Source organism: Borostomias antarcticus, assembly GCF_949987555.1.
Source record: "Borostomias antarcticus genome assembly, chromosome: 25".
NCBI classification, from domain to species: domain Eukaryota; kingdom Metazoa; phylum Chordata; class Actinopteri; order Stomiiformes; family Stomiidae; genus Borostomias; species Borostomias antarcticus.
The window spans coordinates 2,620,666-2,628,895 of record NC_140258.1 but is presented as its reverse complement, the minus strand read 5'-3'; positions in this window follow the sequence as shown (position 1 = coordinate 2,628,895).

The window sequence follows — 8,230 nt, the reverse complement described above, 5'->3', positions numbered from 1 at the left end:
CAGGTGAATGAAGGAGTGGTGAGACAGGTGAATGAAGGAGTGGTGAGACAGGTGAATGAAGGAGTGGTGAGACAGGTGAATGAAGGAGTGGTGAGACAGGTGAATGAAGGAGTGGTGAGACAGGTGAATGAAGGAGTGGTGAGACAGGTGAATGAAGGAGTGGTGAGACAGGTGAATGAAGGAGTGGTGATACAGGTGAATGAAGGAGTGGTGAGACAGGTGAATGAAGGAGTGGTGAGACAGGTGAATGAAGGAGTGGTGAGACAGGTGAATGAAGGAGTGGTGAGACAGGTGAATGAAGGAGTGGTGAGACAGGTGAATGAAGGAGTGGTGAGACAGGTGAATGAAGGTGTGGTGAGACAGGTGAATGAAGGAGTGGTGAGTCAGGTGAATGAAGGAGTGGTGAGACAGGTGAATGAAGGAGTGGTGAGACAGGTGAATGAAGGAGTGGTGAGACAGGTGAATGAAGGAGTGGTGATACAGGTGAATGAAGGAGTGGTGAGACAGGTGAATGAAGGAGTGGTGAGACAGGTGAATGAAGGACTGGTGAGACAGGTGAATGAAGGTGTGGTGAGACAGGTGAATGAAGGTGTGGTGAGACAGGTGAATGAAGGAGTGGTGAGTCAGGTGAATGAAGGAGTGGTGAGACAGGTGAATGAAGGAGTGGTGAGACAGGTGAATGAAGGAGTGGTGAGACAGGTGAATGAAGGAGTGGTGAGACAGGTGAATGAAGGACTGGTGAGACAGGTGAATGAAGGAGTGGTGAGACAGGTGAATGAAGGAGTGGTGAGACAGGTGAATGAAGGAGTGGTGAGACAGGTGAATGAAGGTGTGGTGAGACAGGTGAATGAAGGAGTGGTGAGACAGATGAATGAAGGTGTGGTGAGACAGGTGAATGAAGGAGTGGTGAGACAGGTGAATGAAGGAGTGGTGAGACAGGTGAATGAAGGAGTGGTGAGACAGGTGAATGAAGGAGTGGTGAGACAGGTGAATGAAGGAGTGGTGAGACAGGTGAATGAAGGAGTGGTGAGACAGGTGAATGAAGGAGTGGTGAGACAGGTGAATGAAGGAGTGGTGATACAGGTGAATGAAGGAGTGGTGAGACAGGTGAATGAAGGAGTGGTGAGACAGGTGAATGAAGGAGTGGTGAGACAGGTGAATGAAGGAGTTCAAGTATCTGGGGGTCTTGTTCACGAGTGAGGGAACCATGGAGAGGGAGTTTGGCCGGAGAATCGGAGCAGCTGGTGCGGTTCTGCAGTCGCTTTACCGCACTGTTGTGACGAAAAGAGAGCTGAGCCAAAAGGCAAAGCTCTCGATCTACCGGTCTATCTTCGTCCCCACCCTCACCTATGGTCATGAAGGATGGGTCATGACCGAAAGAACGAGATCACGGATACAAGCGGCCGAAATGAGTTTTCTCCGGAGGGTGGCTGGGGTCTCCCTGAGAGATCGGGTGAGAAGTTCAGTCATCCGGGAGAGACTCGGAGTAGAGCCGCTGCTCCTTTGCGTCGAAAGGAGCCAGTTGAGGTGGTTCGGGCATCTAGTGAGGATGCCTCCTGGGCGCCTCCCTAGGGAGGTGTTCCAGGCGTGTCCGGCTGGGAGGAGGCCGCGGGGTAGACCCAGGACCAGGTGGGAGGAGGCCGCGGGGTAGACCCAGGACCAGGTGGGAGGAGGCCGCGGGGTAGACCCAGGACTAGGTGGCGGGACTACATCTCCGCACTGGCCTGTGAGCGGCTAAAGATTCCCCAGGCAGAGCTGGTTGATGCTGCTAGGGAAAGGGATGTCTGGGGCCCCCTGCTGGAGCTGCTGCCTCCGCGACCCGACCCTGGATAAGCGGATGAAGATGATGATGATGATGATGATGATTAAAGAATTCATTTGCGCCATACTTTACAAATTTGACAAGGTACACACAAACGGCTCATGTGACTGTGAAGGACACTTGTTGTGTGTTTAACTGGACTGTGTGTTTAACTGGACTGTGTGTTTAACTGGACTGTGTGTTTAACTGGACTGTGTGTTCCTCCGTGCAGGTCAGCGGGCGTCTGGCCATGTTCTACGCGTCGGTCTACGCTCACTATGTGGACAAAGGAGACCCGGCGATGGCCGTCACGCTGACCATCTTCCACAATACGGTGAACGCACTCACTCACTCACGCACGCACTCACTCACTCACGCACTCGCTCGATCGCACGCACGCACACACACACTCGCACACGCACACACACCCACGCACGCACGCACTCACACGCACTCGCACGCACGCACGCACCCGCACGCACGCACGCACTCTCACGCACGCACTCACTCACACACACACACACACACTCGCACGCACTCACTCACTCACTCACTCACTCACTCACTCACTCACGCACGCACGCACTCACTCACTGCCTGACATCTTCTGCCTCTCTCTTTCTCTCTCTCTCTTTTTCTCTCTCTTTCTCTCTTTCTCTCTCTCTTTCTATCTCTCTTTCTCTCTCTCTCTGTCTATCTCTCTCTTTATCTCTCTGTCTCTCTCTCTGTCTCTTGTGTTATAGCTGCGGTGCTGTGGACTGGTGGGTGCGTTGGACATCCTAGTGAAAAAGACGTGTCCTAACCATAGCTTTCTGGAGACCTTCACCATGCCTGTGAGTATACTAATATGACCTCACTATACCTGTGAGTATACTAATATGACCTCACTATACCTGTGAGTATACTAATATGACCTCACTATACCTGTGAGTATACTAATATGACCTCACTATACCTGTGAGTATAATAATATAATAATATGACCTCACTTCACTATACCTGTGAGTATAATAATATAATAATATGACCTCACTTCACTATACCTGTGAGTATAATAATATAATAATATGACCTCACTTCACTATACCTGTGAGTATAATAATATAAACTCTCTTCACTATACCTGTGAGTATAATAATATAAACTCACTTCACTATACCTGTGAGTATAATAATATAAACTCACTTCACTATACCTGTGAGTATAATAATATAAACTCTCTTCACTATACCTGTGAGTATAATAATATAAACTCTCTTCACTGTACCTGTGAGTATAATAATATGAACTGTCAGCCAACTACTCTCAAGGATTTATACTCAGAATGACTGTAGCTGTATTAGTCACACTTAACTACAGTAGGTCTGTCTTCTCTATACCACATAAGACAACAAAATGGATGACCAAAGATGCCTTCAGTTGTGATTAAATATCTATTTCTCTAAATGGTTCACCAGATATAGATGAAAAAACTCAATTCTAACTCTCAGAGTAAACAGACTGCACCTTAATTATTATTATATCAATTAAAATTCAACATGGAAGATTACAGAATAACTGTCCTAATACTTTAACCTCCTCTCCTCTCCTCTCCTCTCCTCTCCTCTCCTCTCCTCTCCTCTCCTCTCCTCTCCTCTCCTCTCCTCTCCTCTCCTCTCCTCTCCTCTCCTCTCCTCTCTCCTCTCTCCTCCTCTCCTCTAGGCCTGTCCCACGGTCATCATGAACCTGTTCCAGGAGAAAGCCCCCCTGGTGATGGGTCTGTTCCTGGGCACGGCTGCCCTGCTGGTGGGCCCACTTCCATACTATACACTACGCACTTCCATACTATACACTACGCACTATACTAGTGTAGTAGCACAATAGAACACACACACACACACACGCGCACACACAAACACACAGTAGCTCAGGAGGTAGAGCAGCCGTCTGCTGAGTGGAAGGTTCCCGGTTCGATGGCAGCTCCCAGCAGCATGTCGGAGTGTCCTTGAGCGTGCCCACTTCTCCTAGCTTCCTTGAGCCTGCCCTCTGCTCCTAGCTTCCTTGAGCCCGCCCACTGCTCCTAGCTTCCTTGAGCCCGCCCACTGCTCCTAGCTTCCTTGAGCCCGCCCACGGCTCCTAGCTTCCTTGAGCCTGCCCACGGCTCCTAGCTTCCTTGAGCCCGCCCACTGCTCCTAGCTTCCTTGAGCCCGCCCACGGCTCCTAGCTTCCTTGAGCCTGCCCACGGCTCCTAGCTTCCTTGAGCCCGCCCACTGCTCCTAGCTTCCTTGAGCCTGCCCTCTGCTCCTAGCTTCCTTGAGCCTGCCCTCTGCTCCTAGCTTCCTTGAGCCCGCCCACTGCTCCTGGCTTCCTTGAGCCCGCCCACTGCTCCTAGCTTCCTTGAGCCCGCCCACGGCTCCTAGCTTCCTTGAGCCTGCCCACTGCTCCTAGCTTCCTTGAGCCCGCCCACTGCTCCTAGCTTCCTTGAGCCCGCCCACTGCTCCTAGCTTCCTTGAGCCTGCCCACTGCTCCTAGCTTCCTTGAGCTTGCCCACTGCTCCTAGCTTCCTTGAGCCTGCCCACTGCTCCTAGCTTCCTTGAGCCTGCCCACGGCTCCTAGCTTCCTTGAGCCTGCCCACTGCTCCTAGCTCCTAGCTCCTTGAGCCTGCCCACTGCTCCTAGCTTCCTTGAGCCCGCCCACGGCTCCTAGCTTCCTTGAGCCTGCCCACGGCTCCTAGCTTCCTTGGGTCAATCACAGAGGACCCATTCCACCGGTGACACTGCTGTAGTTTACTGCCCCCTGGTGGCAACCGAACACCCAGCACCGTACTGCACACTATAAACCACTCCACACTGTCTGTTAGAGCCACGGTACAACACACAGCTCTGAACACTACTGACCTGTTCACTATGAACTACTGACCTGTTCACTATGGAGCAGATGGAGGAGAGATGGAGAGAGAGAGATAGAGAGAGGGAGAGAGAGATGGAGAGAGAGAGATAGAGGGAGAGAGAGAGAGATAGAGGGAGGGAGAGAGAGAGATAGAGGGAGAGAGAGAGAGGGAGAGAGAGAAAGAGAGGGAAAGTCAGTTTGGAAGGCACCAGGTGGTTAAATAATGGTAAATGGTGTAAAGAACCAGTGAGGAGCAGAGCAGATGGAAATGCTAAATGGACGGCACTTATAGAGCACGTTTACCCAAAGCGCTTTACAGCGAAGGCCTCTCATTCACCCACTCACACACACATCAATGGCGGCAGCTGCAAGATGCAAGGTGCCAGCCTGCTCACTGGGAGCAATTTGGGGTTCAAAAGGGCACTTCGACATGTGGTCAGGAGGAGCCGGGATTCGAACCGCCGACCCTACGATCACCGGGTGACCCGTTCTACCTCCTGAGCTACAGCCGCCCGGACGAGAGACATCAACTCCAAACCTCAAGATTGTTAACATCTCTTTGTTCCCCCTTCTCCTCTCCTCTGCTGTGTGCTGACCCCTACCTACCTGTGTGTGATGACCTGTGACCCCTACCTACCTGTGTGTGATGACCCCTACCTACCTGTGTGTGATGACCCCTACCTACCTGTGTGTGATGACCTGTGACCCCTACCTACCTGTGTGTGCTGACCTGTGACCCCGACCTACCTGTGTGTGATGACCCCTACCTACCTGTGTGTGATGACCTGTGACCCCTACCTACCTGTGTGTGCTGACCCCTACCTACCTGTGTGTCGCTTACATCTCACCTCCTCATCTAATGACTTTCTTCCCTCGCTCCCTTTCTGTCTCCCTCCTTGCCTCTTTCCCCCTCCATCTCTCTCTCTCTCCATCTCTCTCTCTCTCCATCTCTCTCTCCCTCCATCTCTCTCTCTCTCCTTGCTCTTTCTGTCCGTCTCCTCCTCCTCCGTTCTGTTCTCCCTCCCTCCATCTCTCTCCTCTCGCTCTCTCTGTCCATCACCTCTATCTCCTATCCCTTTGTCCTCTCTCCATCAATCAATCTCTCCTTGCTCTCTCTGTCTGTCACCTCCTCTTCCTCCTCCTCCCCCTTGCTCTCTCTGTCTGTCACCTCCTCCTCTTCCTCCTCCCCCCACCCCTCCTGTCCTCCTCCATGACCCTCCGTCTCTCTCCCTCCCCCCCCCACCCCTCCTCTCCTCCTCCATGACCCTCCGTCTCTCTCCCTCCTCCCCCCATCCCTCCTCTCCTCCTCCATGACCCTCCGTCTCTCTCCCCCCCCCCACCCCTCCTCTCCTCCTCCATGACCCTCCGTCTCTCTCCCTCCTCCCATCCCTCCTCTCCTCCTCCATGACCCTCTGTCTCTCTCCCTCCTCCCCCCATCCCTCCTCTCCTCCTCCATGACCCTCCGTCTCTCTCCCTCCCCCCCATCCCTCCTCTCCTCCTCCATGACCCTCCGTCTCTCTCCCTCCCCCCCAGGTCGCAGCCATCGTGTTGAGCTCAATCCTCAGGAAGGAGATCTGGCACTCCCACTCCTCCTCCTCCTCCTCCTCCTCCGCCACCTACGTGCTCCTCTCCCCCCCCGCCACCCCCTTCTCCCCCCCCGCCACCCCCTTCTCCCCCCCCGCCCCCTTCTCCCCCCCCCAGCCCGACCCTTACCAGGACCCCGTGGTCTTCACCCCTCTGACCGTCTCCATGACCACTGCCTCCGCTTGCATCTAACCCCTCTGTCTGCAGACCTGGGGGCAGTTTCATTAGTCTAGGGGCAGTTTCATTAGTCTAGGGGCAGTTTCATTAGTCTAGGGGTAGTTTCATTAGTCTAGGGGCATTTTAGTAGTATTTGTAAATAATACAATACCCAGATCTGATTTCCCATATCGCACACTACCGGCTTTGTTTGCCTCTGTGTTCAGCTCAATCCTCTGTGTTCAGCTCAATCCTCTGTGTTCAGCTCAATCCTCTGTGTTCAGCTCAATCCTCTGTGTTCAGCTCAATCCTCTGTGTTCAGCTCAATCCTCTGTGTTCAGCTCAATCCTCTGTGTTCAGCTCAATCCTCTGTGTTCAGCTCAATCCTCTGGCTTCTTTTCACTGTTTAGTCACTGGATAATGTTTTCATTCTGTCCTTGGCTTGGGTGAGGGTTTCAGACTGTAGTAGGCTAGGGTTAGGGTGAGGGTTAGGGTTAGGGTTAGGGTTAGGGTTTTAGGGTTAGGGTTAGGGTTATAGGGTTAGGGTAAGGGTTATAGGGTGAGGGTTAGGGTTATAGGGTTAGGGCTTGGGTGAGGGTTTCAGACTGTAGTAGACTGAGCAACTACTCACACTCTCCTGCACCACCATGACCTTCACACCATGACCTTCACACCATGACCTTCACACCATGACCTTCACACCATGACCTTCACACCATGACCTTCACACCATGACCTTCACACCATGACCTTCACTCCAGAGAATCTCCATTACTTAACCCTCTCTCTGTCTCCTCCTAGTCCTGAAAGTGTTCAGGGTCAAAGTTCCCGCACCTCCTGGTCCCCTCCCACTCTGCTTAACCCCCCGACCTTGCCCCCCCTCCTCCCCCTCCCCCTCCCGCAGGTCACAGCGTCGGCGTGCGCCGCCGTCCTCATGAAGGAGATAAAGAGGAGCGAGCGAGGGGTGCCGGTCCACTACAGCCAGCCCATCTGCTGAGGGGTGTGGAGGAGGACCAACCAGTGCAGCCACTGGCAACGTTTAATGCAAACTTGAATGGAGGTCCCCCGCCCGCGTTTCTTCTTCTCCTGCTGCTTTCACTGCTGCTTCACACAGGAAGTGTGGACCCACAAGGGATGTTTACTGTTAAGTAGTTGAGTGTGATTTGCATGGTCAGCTGGTGTGAACCAGAATAGTCTCAGGACTGTGTTCCATGTTCGTACCAGAAGGGCATCGTGTTTCTATGAATCCATTCCACAGGGGTCAGTAAATTGGCTGGCTTTGTGCATTTTACCTTCAATCATTTATTTTTGTATTGTATAGCCTAGCATGCTAGCTTCACTATGACGTTGTCATAACAGCTTCTGATGGCCACATAAAGAAGTGAACCTAGTTGTATTATACAAATAAAAATGCATTTATTTCGGCCTTCCGGGAGTCCGTTTATAAGAAGGGCCCGGCCATGTGTCTACTGAGACGGGCCAGGGTGTCGTTACACTGAGAGAATCCCCTTCCTGCTCCCCAGAATGGCTGTTGAGTGAAGCGACAGGCCGGCAGCCTGTGGTAATAATCAAGGCTTTGGCTGCACAAGCAGTTGATCCCGAGGACCTCGAGTGCAGACAGCTGCTTTTCTAGTGACCAAATGATGCCGAGAGACTCGCCAGTTTGCGTCATCTGACAAAAATAGCCGGTAGAGATTTTCCAAACGCTTGTTTGTACGTTTGTTACACTGTAATCCAAGTATTTCCGTCCTGTTACAAATGGCTGTATTCTAATGTTGTTCTACTGAGTATCTTGGCCAGTTGTTGAAAAAATAAACATTC